The sequence below is a fragment of the Chelon labrosus genome (genome assembly GCF_963514085.1).
Source record: "Chelon labrosus genome assembly, chromosome: 9".
In the NCBI taxonomy this organism is placed as follows: domain Eukaryota; kingdom Metazoa; phylum Chordata; class Actinopteri; order Mugiliformes; family Mugilidae; genus Chelon; species Chelon labrosus.
In genome coordinates, this window is record NC_140359.1 from 1017094 (window position 1) to 1035458 (window position 18365).

The following is an 18365-nucleotide window of genomic DNA, read 5'->3' on the forward strand; positions in this document are numbered from 1 at the left end:
CCATAAAGACATTAATTGTAGTGTTTTTACTGGTGGTTTTAATTGTATATACACATAACATACAAAATACAAATGTAGAATCAGAATCAGAAATACAGTAGCCTATGTACATTTACAAATAAATAAATAGTGTTCAACAGAGTGACTGCTTGGGGAAAGAAGCTGTCTTTGTGTTGGCTGGTTTTGGTAAACATCTTCGTGACCGTAGCGAGACACCTGCCCAGTTTCAAATCAATCGGGCCAACGGTTCGCGAGATATGCGTGCCACAGACAGACAGACACACACACACACACACAAACTCACCAAATAAGTTAAAAGAAATTCTTGATTTATATGATAAAATCACTCATGTTTTGTCTGTCTTGCTGTTGCGATGAATAAACTGTAAAATAACGTCGAGTCTCCGTTGCCATGGTTACCATCTAGCGTTTGAGCCAGCGCAATAATTTAACTGTCATCAGTTAGAGCGGAGAAAACCTATTTTACCGATATATTTTACATTTCTTATCCAAACAACGTCAAACTTAGCAGTGCACATCTTCGTGCCCGTAGCGAGACACCTGCCCAGTTTCAAATCAACCGGGCCAACGGTTCGCGAGATATGCGTGCCACAGACAGACAGACAGACAGACAGACAGACGCTTCTTGATTTATAGATAGATGGCGGACTACATGCTCGTGTTCCTGCTGGAGAAGATATTGAGCCTATTAGGGTTACCAGGGCAAAATATCATTTCTCCTTGAGTTTGGTTTCTTCTAAAGCCGATTTGTAAACAGTGCTCAAGATTTGTGCGCATGCTCCGCCTCTTCCTCTCCGTTTTTGGTGAATTTTTGAAAGTGGCTGTTTTTGATGCCATGGCAACCGGAGTAGTGGAAATATTAGAGCGGAGAAAACCTATTTTACTGATATATTTTACATTTCTTATCCAAACAACGTCAAACTTAGCAGTGCACACCTTCGTGCCCGTAGCGAGACACCTGCCCAGTCTCAAATCAATCTGGCCAACGGTTCGCGAGATATGCGTGCCACAGACAGACAGACAGACACACAGACGCTTCTTGATTTATAGATAGATATACAACTACCCCCCCCCCCCCCCCCCCCCCACAAGTTTACCAGTCTATATTTTTATTTTTATTCTTATTTTTTATTTAATTTTTTTATATTCTATTTCTCTATCGGTGTACATTACACTTATATCGCTTACCTTGTGTGCAACTACTGTTTACTGTAGTAACTACTGTTTACTGTAGTACTTATATATTTTTTTTACTACTGGCTGCAGGTACAACAGTACATTTCACTGTGCATTGTACTATGTATAACTGTGCATGTGACAAATAAAACCTATCTGATCTGATATCTGATCTGATCCACCTAACATGGGATGGGGGTTTAGAGCTCTTCCAATTTAACAGTATTTGGCGATGGCCAAGTAAGGTAGTAAAGGCTACAACACTGTACATATTCAATGGCCAGTCACAGTCCCCAGATCTTACATCAAATAAAGCTATCAAAGTCAATAACCATACTGAAAACCTCACTCAAGGAGTTAAATATTATATAAGCCAGAATGTGCAACGAGTGGGATATGCCCAAAACATGTGCATAAAGGTCGCCAGTGCCTGTTTGCATCGGTCACATGTAGGATCAATATTGGGGTAAATCTTAGCCAGTTTGGCCTTGGTTAAGTGAACACGATGAACAATTTTAAATTGTATAAGGCCATATCTACTGCATGAGGAAGATGAGTGCATTTGCTCTAAAACTGAATTCCACATTTCATCAGAGAGAGGTGTGCCAAGATCTTCTTCCCAGAGAGTCCTGATATTGGTAGTGGGTTGAGGATCTGACCTGTCTTTGTGGCTAGAAGAGTATCTAGTGGTGTCTCTGGAGATAGCTCAGGGATGGTAACCCTTTCGGACAAAGTCCCTGATCTGAAGATAGCGGAAGTGATGCGACTGGGGTAAATCAAATTTTCCTGCCAGTTGAGCAAATGATGCAAATGCCCCCTCAGTATACAGATCTTTATTAACTTGTATCCCGTTCCTGTGCCATGTGCGAAAAGACTGGAAAGCAATGACCGGATTGATGTATGATGTACGAGTTGCCAGAGGTAATGGGGAAGTGACTATAGAGTAAAAAGGAAGACCATGTGCTTCTATCTTTACCCACTCAGGTGCATGCTCAAGAGGATTGTTTTGGACATGTGTGATAACTTCCTGAATGTTGCTAGCCCAATAATAATGGAGAAGATTGGGCATTGACATCCCTCCCAATGTTTTGGGTCTTTGCAGAAAGGTCTTACTAATTCGAGGCTGCCTGCCATCCCAGATGAAATTAGAAAATATCCTATCAAGGGAACTAAACTTTGTTTTAGTCTAGTTTTAGTCGACGAAAACTCAAAAAGGTTTTAGTCTAGTTTTAGTCAATTTTAGTTAAAAGGAAAAAAAGAAAGTATTTTCACCAATAATTACAATAACAAAGGAATGGTTTTAGACAGACAAGTTTTCCACCCAACAGCAAATACTTTCTGATCTACTATATGGATTATGCATTACACATAGATAAAATGGTAACAGTGGAATCGATGTTCATTATTCCAAAAAAAGCCAAGAACAAAAACATTCTCAGTTAGCAGCGCAACCAAGGTAGTTTTAGCCTGAAGTTAGCGCATTTTGCGCCAGGAGTTATGTGTTACAATGACCAAGTCAAAGTGATCTACCCGTACATATAAATATATATATATATATATATATATATATATAGAGAGAGAGAGAGAGAGAGAGAGAGAGAGAGAGTCATATTAATTGTCATATTAATTGGTGCTACAGTGTTAAAAGCTCTATCCATCTTTGTTTTTATTTTTATCAAGAAAAACTGGTGCACTGCACCTTGAGAAAAATAGCGCTGTCTCTTTAAGAAAGACGGTAGTCTTGTTGTTGTTGAAGTTGTGCGTGGCTGTGGATGTGTGCCGCTGAACTGAGGGCATGTTGCAAATATAAAGTAAATATAAATAAAGATTGTTGCGTTTTTCCACTAAGCAGCACGTTGCATTTGGGAGGAAAAGATGACGATGAAGAGAGATAATCTTTAGCCTTCAGGGCATAATTTATTCAATATTGCTGCTAGGCACACGTCTGGCTCTGTGCGACTGCAGCTCAACAACACTGAATGTAAAACAACATTGCGCATGTACAGGAAGGAACCGCCAGGTATAGTAGCCCAGAGGTAACCCAAATAAATTGCACAACAGCGCCCTCCTATGGCATAACTCTTACTCAGTCGGTAATACAGAACACATTAATAGAACTGTGGACATATCTGTCATTGACATTCAACACCCCCACTTGTTCACAGGTTCTTGAATTCAATACGAAACAAAATAAATGGACTCTCTGCTACCAATAAACAAAAACAAAAATCAATGCGGACTCTGTGTCTTATGCATTTCAAACTCCAAAAATAGCAGATTCAAACTTCTGCAGTTTCGTCTTGGTTACAGGTTTGGTCATAATGTCAGCCACCATATCATCCGTAGGACAATAAACCAAAGTTACCCTCCCCTCACTTACAGTGGACCTGATAAAGTGGTATTTTATATCCACATGTTTAGCCCTCTGTCTGTTTACAGGGTTTTTAGCAAGAGCAATTGTTCCCTGGTTGTCCTCGTGTACAATTGGCTGTGTATACTTGTAACTGTCAATACCCTCTAGCAACTGCTCTAGGTATAAACACTCTTGTATGGTAGAAGCCAGTGCCATGTACTCTGCCTCACATGTTGAGAGTGCAACCGTAGGTTGTTTCTTAGTTTTCCATGACACTAGTGAGCTGGTTTTATTGAGGTATACACAGTACCCTGTGGTACTGCGCCTGTCGCTGGTATCAGACGCCCAGTCAGCATCACTATAGGCTTGTATGCCCAGTTTCTCACTGTCGTTTCTTCTGAAACATAGACCTTTATCAGCAGTGCCTTTGAGATACCTTAGAACATGTTTCACGGTAACCCACTGCTCCTCTGTAGGCTCAGCAAAATACTGTGATAATCTACTCACCACAAAGCTCAAGTCTGGTCTGGTACAAGTGGATAGGTATATCAGGCTGCCTACAGCCTCCCTGTACAGTCTGACATCATCCATCTTTACAGCATCCTCAGAATATTCAAGCTTCTGATCACAGGGTGTTTCTCTGGTTCTACAGTTTTGCATGTTAAAACGCTGTAACACCTTGTTAGTGTACCTTTCTTGTGACATTTTTACACATCCATTTGACTGACAGAAATCGATACCCAGAAAATGTTTAAGGCAACCCAGATCTTTCATCTTAAACTTTCCTGCGAGCATCTCTTTCACTTCTCTTAGAACCTTCTCATTGTTGGCTGCAATGATCAAGTCATCGACCCATATGATTATGATCACCTTTTCGTCTTTTGACTCTTTTACATAAACACAGTGGTCGGCTGGGTTTTGTGTGAACCCGTCCCCAATTAGACAGTCATGTAACACTTTGTTCCAGTTACGCCCAGATTGTTTAAGACCATAAAGTGACTTTTCAAGCTTATAGACTAGACCATCATCCTTCTCTTCATAACCCTCTGGTGGATTAATGTAGATTTCATAGTCTATGGGCGCATGCAAATAAGCTGTTTTCACATCCATCTGTTGTATGAGTAGATTCTCCTGGGCCGCTTTTTGTAACAGCACCCTGACGCTCGTAAGGTTTGCTGTGGGTGAAAACGTTTCCCCATAATCTGTTCCCATCACCTGGCTGTATCCCTTAGCCACAAATCGGGCTTTGTATTTGTCTTCTCCATTTACATCACTCTTGATGGAGTAAACCCATTTACCCCCCACTGTTTTCTTGCCTACTGGTAGGGTTGTCACGGTAAATGTGTTGTTGTCGTTTAACGACTGGACCTCCTCATCCATTGCTTTTCTCCATTCTTTAGAGTTAGCTGACCTCATAGCTTCCCCAAAGGTTTGTGGAACGCCACATACAGCCCTGTAACAATAGTCTACTGTAGTGTGAGCCCCATCACTATCACTGCCTTCAGACACATAGTCATTTAAGTAACTCGGTTTCCTCCTCTCTCTGGCCGGATACCTTTTGCTCTCAGGTTCAACAACTGTCACACTCTGTTGTGCTGGACTATCACTAGGTGCACCCATATTTAGTACACTTGGCTCGTGAGCTTCCTCTGTGCCCCTATTAACCTCCTGTGTGGTTTCCTTAGCTCTAGGCTGTCTCGCACTGTCATATTCGTCATTTGGATCTGTCTCGTCTGTTTGTGTTTGTTTCTCTGCAGCTGTTCTGCTTACAAACTTCACCAGCCTATGTTTAAGCACTCTGTTTATGTCTGGATGATAAACCAAGTACGCCGGGCTGTTTTTATCATATCCCACAAAACGCCCCTGGTCACACCTGGAATCCAGTTTTCCCTTGTCTTGTTTGTAAGTGTAACACACAGACCCAAATCTTTGCATTTTAGATAGATTAGCCTTTTTGCCTGTCAGCAGCTGGTAGGGAGTCTGCCCTGTACGCCTGTTAAAACACCTGTTGCGTACCATCGCTGCTGTTTGTGTTGCATAGTGCCATAGTGGTTTTGGTAGCTTGCTCTCCACTAACATGCACCGACCCATCTCAAATAGAGTGCGCCAACCCCGCTCTGCAGTCCCGTTCTGGTGAGGAGAGTACGGAGCTGACGTCTCATGCCTGATTTTATTCTTCCTCATCAGTGTTTGAAAATCATTGCATGTATACTCACTTCCGTTGTCACTCCTGAGACATAACACTTTCCCCCAGGGGGATACGTCTGCTAGGAACTTTTCTGTAGCCAACACTGTGTCACTTTTCTTTTTCAGAAAATATACAAACACTGCACCCGAGTAGTCGTCAGTGAATGACTGCACATATTTGTAACCATCAATTGACTCTGTGGGCACAGGACCTGCAAGGTCTGTGTGTACCAACTGTAAGGGAGCCTTTGCTCTAGTATCTTGATCTCTGTTTCTTGTTTGTGCAAACTTTCCCTTAATACACACCTCGCACTCTTGTTCAGGCCTACATGCTTTACCTCTGATTTTCATGCCATCAACCACATTCTGTAGCTTTAGAACATCATCGTAGTTGCAGTGGCCTAATATCTCGTGCCATGTTTGAATGTCATGACATGCATTACAGTTGTCAACTGTAGACTCACCCTCAGTATGCAAATAATACAATTTGCCATACACATGTATATCAAATCTGGTACCGTTCTTGGTTATCAGTGCATCCTTGTCTTCCTTGAAAACGACCGTGGCTCCACTCGCAGTGGCCGCCTTCACTGAGAAGATATTTTGGGGGTACGACGGTATGAACAAAGCGTCTCTCAGCGTCGCCTTTTGTCGCTGTCCTTTATTGTCTATCAAGCAAACCTCCGCAAGCCCCCTCTTCTGTGCGACCCCGCTGCAACGGGTGCCGTCTGCCAACTCGACGCTGTGCTTTTCCGGTCTGAACGTGTTGTCAAAGTTTTTAAACTTGGTCACGTCGGTGATGATGTGGGACGTGGCTCCGGTGTCCACCATCAGTCCTCTCTCCTGGATGCCGCCTTCTGGCCGCTGCTGGGTACTGATGTCGCCTTCCCTCATCTTGAACGCGAAGTCCTCGTCACCATCTTCTCCCGAGGCTTTACATGCTCCATCCCGTCGCTCCTTACTGTCTTTGTCCTTGCGCCTGCATGTGGCGTCTTTGTGTGTGTCACTTCGGCAGCGACTACACCATGTCTTCTGTCGACACTCTTTAGCTCGATGGCCCTTGGTGCCGCACTTGAAGCACACCATCTCTGTGTCGTCTTTCCGCCGGTCACGTGCATTTGTTTTGGCGGGCCGCCGCCCACTTCTTCCCTGAGTCTTCATCACACTGTCACTGGACTCAGCACATATCTTTTCTGTTTCTTCAAAACTTCGTAGCTTAGTCTTGAAATCTGCAAACGTGATATTATCATCTGTGTGTGCCACATGTATGGCGAATGGCTTATAATTCTCAGGCAGTCCTTTCAGTATCATAGCCACAAGCAGACCATCTCCCAACGTCTCACCTGCATTCCGTAGTGCTGTTATGGCGGTTTCAGCTCTAATGATATAGTCCATAACACTTTCGTTGTCGGCCTTTTGAAGCGACGTCAGCGTGGTGTACAGGTTAATTATGCGGGGTTTTCCCTTCCCGGCATAATACTCTCTCAATATTTTCAGAGCCTTTCTTCCATCGTTGGGTGCATCCCTCATAATCAGTGAGAGACTCTTATCATCCAATAGTAATATCATCTCAGCATATGCGTCTGCATTTTTCTTCACGTCGGCTGCTCTTTGGTCATCACCAGCTGGTTCTTTCAGGACCGTGTCCTTCAGCCCTAGTAGGTGGAAGTGTCCCAACATCTTGGTCTCCCACAGCTCATATTTTCTCTCATCTCCGTCAAATGCCAGTCGAGGCAACCTGCTTGTCCCTCGGTGATCCATGATGCTAGCCTGCACCTCTGTTATGCTAGCCCGTCGGCACACTTCTCGTTGTGTTTTCTCTACACGGTGTAAGCCGGCAAACTTTTCTCCCGAACGACTCCTGGGCCCATAACCTGTTGCGTTTTTCCACTAAGCAGCACGTTGCATTTGGGAGGAAAAGATGACGATGAAGAGAGATAATCTTTAGCCTTCAGGGCATAATTTATTCAATATTGCTGCTAGGCACACGTCTGGCTCTGTGCGACTGCAGCTCAACAACACTGAATGTAAAACAACATTGCGCATGTACAGGAAGGAACCGCCAGGTATAGTAGCCCAGAGGTAACCCAAATAAATTGCACAACAGAGCCCTCCTATGGCATAACTCTTACTCAGTCGGTAATACAGAACACATTAATAGAACTGTGGACATATCTGTCATTGACATTCAACAAAGATGAACGTTTGTCTTGCAGTTTGTTTTGGAGTTGCAACAGATAAATGTTTTAGACTAACATCATCAGTGGCACGCGATCTACCCGCACTACGTTCGCGATCTACCGGTCGATCGCGATCGATGTAATGAGCACCCCTGCCATAGATCATCTCGTTGTTTCTGACCACCAAGGCCCTTGCTGCTGCCACTAAGGTCCATCATTTAGTGTGACTGTGACGGCAGGTGTGTTGTGCAGAATGTGCACAGATGCTGGCGTGATGCCATGTGGTGGGCGTGACCAAACAAGGATAGGATGCAGCACCATTGCTGATACTTTTTAGTTTTTGACAGACAATAGGCAGAAATGTCATGCATTTTTAACGTCTCGTCTAACACCCACTAACATTTTCGTCCAGTCTCGTCTCGTCAACGACAGCTTACAAACGTCTCGTCATGTTTTCGTCATCAAAGAGCCATGTTTAGCTCGTCACCGTCTCGTTATCGTCATGAAAAAAAGGGGCATCAACGAAATAATTTCGTCATCGTCATCGTTGCCGAAAACAACACTGGCTTGCTTGTTAACACGTGTTTCATGTAAGTGAGAGGGACACTCGTCGAAAAACCTACTGTGACTTGGCGGTCCTGATTGAATTCATTAGCAACCAAATGCAATACTCTGGACAACTTTACGGTTACTGGTGGATGTTTGCTAAATGCAGAGAACATGGGCTACGAGTGAGGAAAGAGGATGTGCGCTTGGTGTTGAAGGAGCTGGATCCAAGAGGAGTTTTCGTTAAGGCAGGCAAGACATCTCAGACGACGGAGCTACTTCTCAGAAGGGCCAAACTTCATTTGGCACATGGACTCTTATGATAAACTGAAGCCATATGGCATTTGCATCAATTGGAGTATTGATGGTTATCTCATGTGTTATCTCAGTTTATTATTTGTTAGTATCCCTTCTCATTTATTCAGTTTTTTTTCAGTAAATAAAAATTATCTTGATAATTAATTCATGCATACACAGTTATTTAAGAGCTCAATAACCAAATGTATCCCTAGCACTCAAGAATGCAAATCTACTATGCAACTAGAACTGGAGCCTGTTTTCGGTATCATGGAGAGACCAGAACACACGGCAGGAAATAAATTAAAGTGAACATAAGGCTAAAACTTGAGAGCTAACGCAAATGTTTTTCTTCTGTGAGAAGTGTTGGTCTTTCATTTCACTGAGCGTGCATGGTGTTTAGAATCTGCAGAGAAAGATAAAACATTTTGTCGACATTTGCGGTTGCAACCAAGATTGGAAAACAGTGGCATCCAGACAGGACGTTGGGGACTGATGTTTGATTGGTATCACTGTTGTAAACATCACAAAAGGAGCCAGTCAGCGTTAGCCTCAACAAAGAAAGCTCATTTTGGTTATTTCCTTATTACGCTATCATGATGTAGATTTGGACATTATCCATGAGGCCATCATCTGTTCACTTGGATGACGTCAAAAACCTTTTATCGCATAGAATTCTCACACTCCACAAGGCCAAGTTGACAATTTGCAGTGGAATGCAACTTTCCTCTTAGCTTTGAAAGAAATGGCTTCCTTCCTTTACTTCTTACTTCCTTTCTCATTAGTCCTGTACCCGACTTATGGTTGTTTTACTTTCTTTCTGCACACCACATAGATTTTTCACATCTCTGATACAGTAAAAGGAACCCCACTGAAATTAAGTTGTTTCTGTGCCATGAATATCATGCCATGATAAAATATCTAAATTGTTTTTTTTTTTTTTTTTTTAAAACATTGTCTCTCAGTGATCATCAAAACAAAATGAGGTTTAAAAACTTTGTTTCTTCAAAGGTTATAGATCTACTAAGCATGAGGTTTCACAACATCCCAGCCTCATCCCATCAGATCACTTGAAGCCATACTAATTCATGTTATGGATAGAGCAAGACAAAAGAAAATATGTATGGCCTATATTTACTATAAGATCTAAATAGTAGATGTTGGATCACTTATGCCTGAATCCTCAAAGACTTTGACCTTAAATGAAACTGTCTACTTAACACACAGCACATCGCCGTTTTCCTGTACGCTTGGGGCATCGTGGTATTGTACTGCCCCCTTGTCCAAATAAATACCAAATATGCAGATTTAAAGGCTTTGAAGAGGCTCAAATTGGTGCTCCTTTCCATACTGGTCTAATGACATGGTTAGTCTCAGCACCCTCTGTGTGCATGTTTCTGACCATGGGGCATAGATTGAGGATGTGTTCTGTGAATGGCAGATTCAAACCTATATTGACTGTTGCTGAGAAAAAATGTTGTCACAATTTACTTATTTATAAATTTGATAAGCTATCTTTCTGGCCGCACAAATTAACATTTTTAAATCTTACATGCTCATTCATCTGGTTCCACATGGAGGTAATGGAATGAAAAGTCAGCCTGTAAATTTCAGGGTTAATGCATTCAATTTTTTAATTTACATTTCTTTATATTTTCTCACCTCACTTAATCGCTGGAAGGTACACTCTTCTTTTGGCCACCAACAAGCAACCACTCTCCATTCAAAGGTGATGAAGAAATGTCCAACATCAGTAGAATCAGATTGTTTTTGAGATTAGGTTCTCTAAAGGCCTGGACACACAAAACCGACATCGAACAGTCACCAGCAGCAAAGGCTGACTGTGACATCACTTTGCCTGTGTCCGGGCCAAATCCCCACAAGGAGCTGACCCTTCCTGAATCATGCAGTTTAGTGGATCTGCAGGATTTTTATTATACCAATCAGCCACAACATTAAAACCCCTTACTGGAAAAGTAAATAGCATTGATCGTCTAGTGACAATACAATGTTCTGCTGGGAAACTTTTGGACCTGACATTTGTGTGGATGTTACTTAGACATGTACGAATGTTACTAAGGTTGCTAAGGTTGGATATTAGGTAGGGGATAATACAATTAAGGATTGTACAACTTATGCCTAAACCATAACAACTTGAAACACAATCCAAAATGTCATCAAATACAAGTTTATATTTTTATCTGATTCACATGTCATGAATTACGCTGCACTGAATATCAGAATTTTTGATGCTTGTGATACTAGGAAACATGTAAATACAGTATCATGCCAAATTATTATTGGTTGACTGACTAATTTATTTCATTTTTTACACTACAATGGATCCAAAGTGGATTTCCTGATATTGTTCAACAACAACCAACTATTTTAAAAAGTTGTCTTATAACTTAAATTGTTTCATTCAATCATGTGATGTTTTCGGTTAAGTACATCTGAAAAATCTAGAATGTCCAGTTCTGATTTGTGTATTTACAGTAGATATGTGTCATTCCATTAAGAAAAGTCAGATAAGTCAGATGTTTACTGTGTATAATCTAGGAGTGCATCAAGGATATAATGCTCTGTGATGTTCTTCAAATATGAGAACATCAAACAGGAAGGAACTGGCTTCTCATTTCCCTGCACTTAACATCTCGAGGGAGAAGTGAGGAAAGGGAAAACAAGCAGTGCTCTAGTCTTATCAGTGATTGCCTGTTTTGGCAGGCAGTCAATATGCGGAGTGTGACACTGAGAACACTCCTAAGAGAAAAGAGCTTGAGTCAATCAATCAGTGATACACAAACTTTGCTTAATGCTAAATAAAAACTTGACTGTACATGTAGTGTAGTTTGAATGCTAGCCCTGTGCACACCAATACCCCTTACAAACAAATACAAACTAAAGTTTCATATGTTTGTCACTTACTTACAAATGAATTAATTACAGTGGATAGAAAATGTCTATATGCCCCGGTTAAAAAAACAAACAAAGACTAATTAAAACTAAAGACTAACTAAAGTTTGTTCTTAACCTAACTGCATACGTTGAAATGTGACAGATCTATTGTGACATCTGAGCTATTCATGATTCCATTATCCTTAACTAAAACTAACTAAAGCTGCAAGTTACAGATGGGCAAGGGCAGCCACAAAATGTGATGTAACCACTCTTTACTGTGGGTATGGTGTTCTTTTGCTGATATGCCGTGCTGTTAATTCTCAAATGTTTGGAATGAAAGTTTATTTTTTTTGAATTTGGATTTGTGTATGTGAAAGTTTACCCACAGGATTATTACATTGATTAGATGATATTCTTGTTTTTGTTTTTTACATTTTTGAGCTAATTTTTGTCTTTACAAAATCTGATTGTAGTGAACCTCAGTGAAGGGTTGTCAACCCAGGTAGTCTCCTCCCTTAGCTCCTCCTTCTGCCAGGTGCAGTATAAAAGGCTTCAGGTGGCTCAGTACAACCCTTTGCTGGTCCCTGGTGGTGGTAATCTCTGAGGATGGCTCACCTGCTGCTGTTCTTGCCCTGGTCTGTGCTGTACTGTCCTTCCTGTGCTATTTTTTTATTTTTTTGTTAAGTTTGCTTTTCTCTTTGGACCAGCCTTTTTGTTTGTTTTGGCCTTATTGACACTCTGTTTTTAGTGTTTTCTCTTTATTTTAGCCATTTTGCTTAGTTTCTGTGGTTTTCATTTGCTCCTTTGATTCAGGTTTATTAAGTGTGGTTAGTTAAAGTACCTTTTTGTTTCCTGGTTTTGAGATATTGTATAATTGTCAGTAGGGTTGTGGGCTTTTCTTGTGGCTTTTTGTTTAACTTTTTTTTTTTTTTTTTGCTTTTTGTGTTTCAGTTTTTGTTCCTCTCGATTTTCTGTGTGGCCTGGGTGTCGTCAGGTGGGAGGCTAGGCACCGTGGTGAGGACCTCACTCCCATTGCATGCAAGTAGGCACTGGGGCACTTTTAGTGCATGTTTTGTAGTGAATGTTTTAGTGTTGTACCCCAGGCCAGTGGGAAGAGGCACGTACTCGGTAGTCTGCCTCCCACTGAGGCCCCAGCCCACTGATTTTGGTTATAGTTAATAGTTATAAGTTTTAGCCTTGCTGTAGCTGGCCTATTTTTGTTAATCATTTTTCTCATACTTGTTATCTTTTCTCCGCAGTTCAGTTTTCTTAGGTTTATCCCTGATTTAAATTCAATAAATTATTTGCTTTATGTACTGTCTCTGCCTCATCAGTCACGACCCTGTGCCCTTCTTTGCATCACATTGGTTTAGTTTTCTGCTCTTTATATCTGTTGCAAACAACCCCACTCTTTGCCACTCAATACATTTTCATAGCACAAAGTTAGTCAGTGTTATCAATAACAAATCTTCTCAATTGCATTTTGTGTGGTCCCAACAAGAGGTGTTTCTTCTGGGTAAACTTCCTGTGTGCCAGAGAGTAGAACTGGGAAGTGGCTGTACTGTCTACCAGAGTACCAGCCCACTTAAAGCACTGAAAGACTGAGGATCTGAGGTTCTAAGCTTGTGAATGTTGCTGCTTTTAGGGCACAACATTTCCCTCTAATATATGGCCTATTTTAACCTCAAACCATGATCTTTATCAGTATCTTTAGATCTTTTAAACTAAACCCTGAGCTATTTTGATGCCTCAGCCAAACATAACTGAAGTTAAACTTCAGTCCAAAAATAAAACCAAAATAGAATGGAAAATTAATGATCCAAGGAGACTGGTTCATCTGTGCCCCCTGGTAACACTGATTTACCTACCAACTGGGTTGGTTGGGGCAGTCTGCCTCCTACAGAGATCGCTCTGTCACCTGGAATAGGCTGGGAGTGTGATGAGAATCTAGTTTTTGAATTGTTTTTATTTCTCCAGTGCTTTCAGTACCATCATATCTTGAGGGATAAGTTGGTGTGCACAAGAGTGGATCACCTCCTCACAGAGTGGATGTTGAACTACCTCACCAATCAACCAGTTTGTATGGACACGGAACTGTGTGCCTGACATGGTTGTCTGCAGTGCAGGGCCATAGGGATCCATCCTTGCTCCCCAAAGTTTGACTGAATCTGTATGCTGTATGCTAGGCCTGTGGAAGCATGTATGCGCTGCCCATGCGTTGGTGTGACAGCTAGTCGGTGAATTCTGGACATTTCCTGTAATGGTAACTTGATAACTATGCTCCATGAAGAAACGAAACAGCAGCTTCTTCATTGTTCTCTACCTTTCCCACATTTTTACTTCTCATTGACCGTAGGAATGCTCTTGTTCAGATATTCTGGACCTTGACACAGACAGAGTTTGCCAATTCCTTGTTGGTCGTAAATGCACTGCCAACTAAGAGCAACAAGCAATTTGTAGCCAGTAGCCATGACACAATGTCTACCTGCTAACTTACAAAGGAACCACAGTTCCTTCAACAACTGGAGTAAGCACCAAACTGCTAATTCTGCAAGGACACACAGCACATAAAGACCTCAACACTCCCTGGCTTACTCACAGCAACAGAAGTGATTGACAGCTTAAAGAGCAACACACACTGCTTTCCCATCACAGAGTTTGTCACTTACTGGTGTTACCGCTAGGCTCAAAGTTGGCAACAAGGAGGGAGGCCACATGCAGAAGTAACCGTGAAATTAGTTTATATAATTCAACTCAAATTATAATACTCCGAAAATTAGTATGTTGAAGGGTACAACAAACCAAACAAAAGGATCAGGATGACGAGGATGCAGCAGGCCTGGCTGGGGGGGGGGGGGGGGGGGGAGAGAGAGAGAGAGAGAGAGAGAGAGAGAGAGAGAGAGAGAGAGAGACTGGGAAGGGCCGCCCTTTATGCCCTTCTAAGAAACCGAGCCCACATGGGCAGGTACTTACAACAGACCCCTCCCAGCTCCACCTGAAAATTAGCATCAAACTATGAAGAGAGAGGGAGGGATCGTCACACCCCCACCCTTAAAAGTGGCGTCCTCACTAGGATCCCCCAGACAACACAATATATCTTCTAAATAACTCCACAATACTCACAAAATACATCCTATAAAACAAGGAATCAAAATCATGTGTTAAACATGATTTTGATTCCTTGGAATGTAGATACCACCTGCAGGATTGATGTCAGCATTGATGTCACGCCCCCTGAGCAACTTTGGTACCTAAGAAGCACTTTTAAGAGGGGAGAGAGATAACAGAAACAGACCTTGCAGGAAGTAAAACACAAGTTAAACTACGTGGTTATCGCTCGAGATAAGGCATCTGCCACCGTATTCTCAGTACCCTTCACATGACGTATGTCTAAATGAAATGGCTGAAGGAAAAGACACCAACGCATAAGCCGCTGATTTGGGTTTTGGAGCGAGTGGAGAAAAGTCAGAGTCCACCCCCCACATAAACCTTAAAATGCTTCAAGGCCCAGATGAGTGCCAGTGTCTCCTTTTCAATGATGGAATAATTCAACTGATGTGTGTTGAACTTTTTAGAAAAGAAACTCACCGGGCAGTCAACACCGTTTGTGTTCGCCTGCATGAGGACAGCACCAGCTCCCACCTTACTGTAGAGATAAGTCCTGCTAGGTGACTTCAGAATGTTAGGGTTGTCATGGGAACAATAAAGAGAGCAACGTTTTCTGGACCTTACAGCTGGTGATTGCCCCAACGGATCGACAGTGTTCATCATGAACCAGTTTCAAGGTCACCACACAGTCAAAGAGAAGTTGGACGCTCACTTCGTTGCTCGCAGGAACGTCATATATGAACGGGCTATGTTTAATCAACGGCAGCAAGAGTCGGGCGAGTCAGCTGACTCATTCATCACTGCGTTACACTGCTTGGCGGAGCACTGCGGATACGGCGCGTTACATGACGAGATGGTGAGAGACAGACTGGTCGTGGGTCTGAGAGACAAACGTCTATCAGAGAGATTACAGCTGGATCCTGAACTGACACTACAGCAGTGGTTCCCAAAGTGGGGGGCACGCACCCTAGGGGGTTGCAGAGCCATTGCAGGGCGCGGATCGAATTAGAGGGTGACAATTTTTCAGGACTCCCGTGAGTCACGGTATTCCCGCGGGAGTCCTGCGGTACAGGAGTCTATAGACAAATCCGCCGCGAACTCTGTGGGCGCCGCCATCTTGCCTGCCGCCATTACTGCGGGCCTGTGAAGTGTGACGGTGTACAGTACAGAGTACAGTACAGTACAGGTGCCGGTACCCTCTAATGACATTTCAATGAAAGCGGATCCTGCTCATGAAAGAAAATGTCTGGTGAAAGGGAACATTGGGTAGATGATGTCAGGCAGTGGCCAAAACTTACCGATAAAGGTAATTTACTGACAACATAATGTATTAATGTAAAAATGCTTCAGCCAAATGTAATGTAATGTAATTGAGACGTGTAGATATAAGGCTAAGCTTAACCGATGACAACAATAAAACCGAACACCATTGTACACTAGCTGTGTTGCTAATATGTTCACAATTTACTGACAACATAATGTATTAATGTAAAAATGCGTCAGCCAAATGTAATGTAATGTAATTGAGACGTGTAGCTATAAGGCTAAGCTAATTGATGACAACAATAAAACCGAACGTCATTCTACACTAGCTGTGTTGCTAATATGTTCACAATTTACTGACAACATAATGTATTAATCTAAAAATGCGTCAGCCAAATGTAATGTAATGTAACTGAGACGTGTATTAATTGATGACAACAATAAAACCGAACGTCATTCTACACTAGCTGTGTTGCTAATATGTTCACAAGTTGCAAATAATTATTAGCCACGACCAGTTGTAGCAATAAAATATCCTATATCTAGGAATAAATAGAATAATAATAGAATAAATATTCTACATCTACATCTAGTTATATGAATAACCAGGAACTCTGTGTAATCCGTATGGCCGTAAACATGGACAGTCGATGTGCAATAAAGGTTCGTGAATTTCACAAACAGTTTTATTCCAGGCCTGTAGTTTTGTGCTGTTGTTAAAACAGCCAACCACACAACACGATCTTCCCGGCATCACTGGACAGCATACGTACTAAAAAAACTAAATAAAAATAACATTTCCTACAGCTAACATCTGCTACAGCCGCCTACGGGACCAACACGCTACTTCCGCTATTTCCTTAGCAGCAAGGCCCGCAGTAATGGCGGCGCTGCTTTACTTCCGTGTTTCGGCGGATTTGTCTATAGGCACGTTCGACTTGATGCAGATCTGTCTGAGTCTGACTTGACGTGATGCATGCTGGGATGAACGCAATGCATGCTGGGATGGATGCAATGCATGCTGGTTAGAAATCCTGTCCGACTTGTGTCAGCCGGGGAGGGACTTACCACCACGTCACCATGTCACATGACCTTAAAATATCGCGGGAGTCTTCGCCTGCAGACAGATCTTGCAGTTGCTCTCCACGAACTGCACGACCGGAAACCCGCCCTCATGACGTCAGGTCAAAGACGTGATTAGGCAGTTTGGGAGGAATCTCCTCATGACGATTTTGACGTTTCTCGCTTCCTTATGTTGGAATATGCGAAAATGAACAGAAATCGAAGGGATACCTTCTTATATGTGATTTCTGCAACAATGGTAGGCTGGCCTACTGAAAACGTTGTACATCTGACTGCAGTTCAATGCAGTGTTCATTTCTTCCATTAAACAGTAAAAAGGCATTTTTAACATGTTGGTAACAGTAGAATAAGCGGGATAATGGACTTCACTCCATTAGACTATCCGAAAATAAAACTAGCCTGGGCTATTGGCTCAACTGTCAGCGCGCTCGCCTCCCGATCCGAGGTGCTGCTGGTTCGAGTCCGGGCGTGTGCGGAGCTGAATCACGCATGTTCAACACAACGCAGGTTACATTCTAACATTCTTTGCGTTAGGCCGTTTTACCATCTAGAACGCGTGCATTCAATTTGTAGAAGTGTCGTCCATTATCCTTTACTTATATCGTAGTGCTGCTTCTTCAGTATCATCCTAAATTGGTTTAGTGGGTAACACGTCAGTCTGGCGATCGGCCGTCCGTAGTTCAAATCTTGTTAACGGTTAGTAGATTTTTGGGGTTCTTCTTCACACCTGTCTGTCTAAAAATGAAAACAAATGGCATTTAATCTCCATCTCAATATCTTTCTGTGAATTCGTTTCATGGTTGCGTTACAGGTGCTAAACGACTTTGGGTGTAAAAGTAAATATTCAAATAAGTAGCCTAATCAGCAGTTCATTTTCGCCAAGATTGGAGACCAAAGCACTATGCTACTTAATCCTTATTCAGTAGATTTGCTGCTATTCACAATCCTTTGCATACAGCATGCTTGTTGTAACACGGGTATAAATTCCGGTAACTCCAAAGCTTCTATTTCGTCGGCAACAACGAATGCAAAAACTTGGACTTCTTGGTTAAAAACCTAATTATTCTCAGCAAGCACTACATTCACAGATGCAAATTTCTCAAGATCAAACCCCACATCAACGGATGGAAGAATGAACTGAACTGTTATAAAAAATCTTTATTTTTGATGAACAACAAAAATGCCCTGAGACTATATTCTTTATTTGAACTTCATGGGATCCCTGAATAAATCCCTCACTTTATTTTATTTTC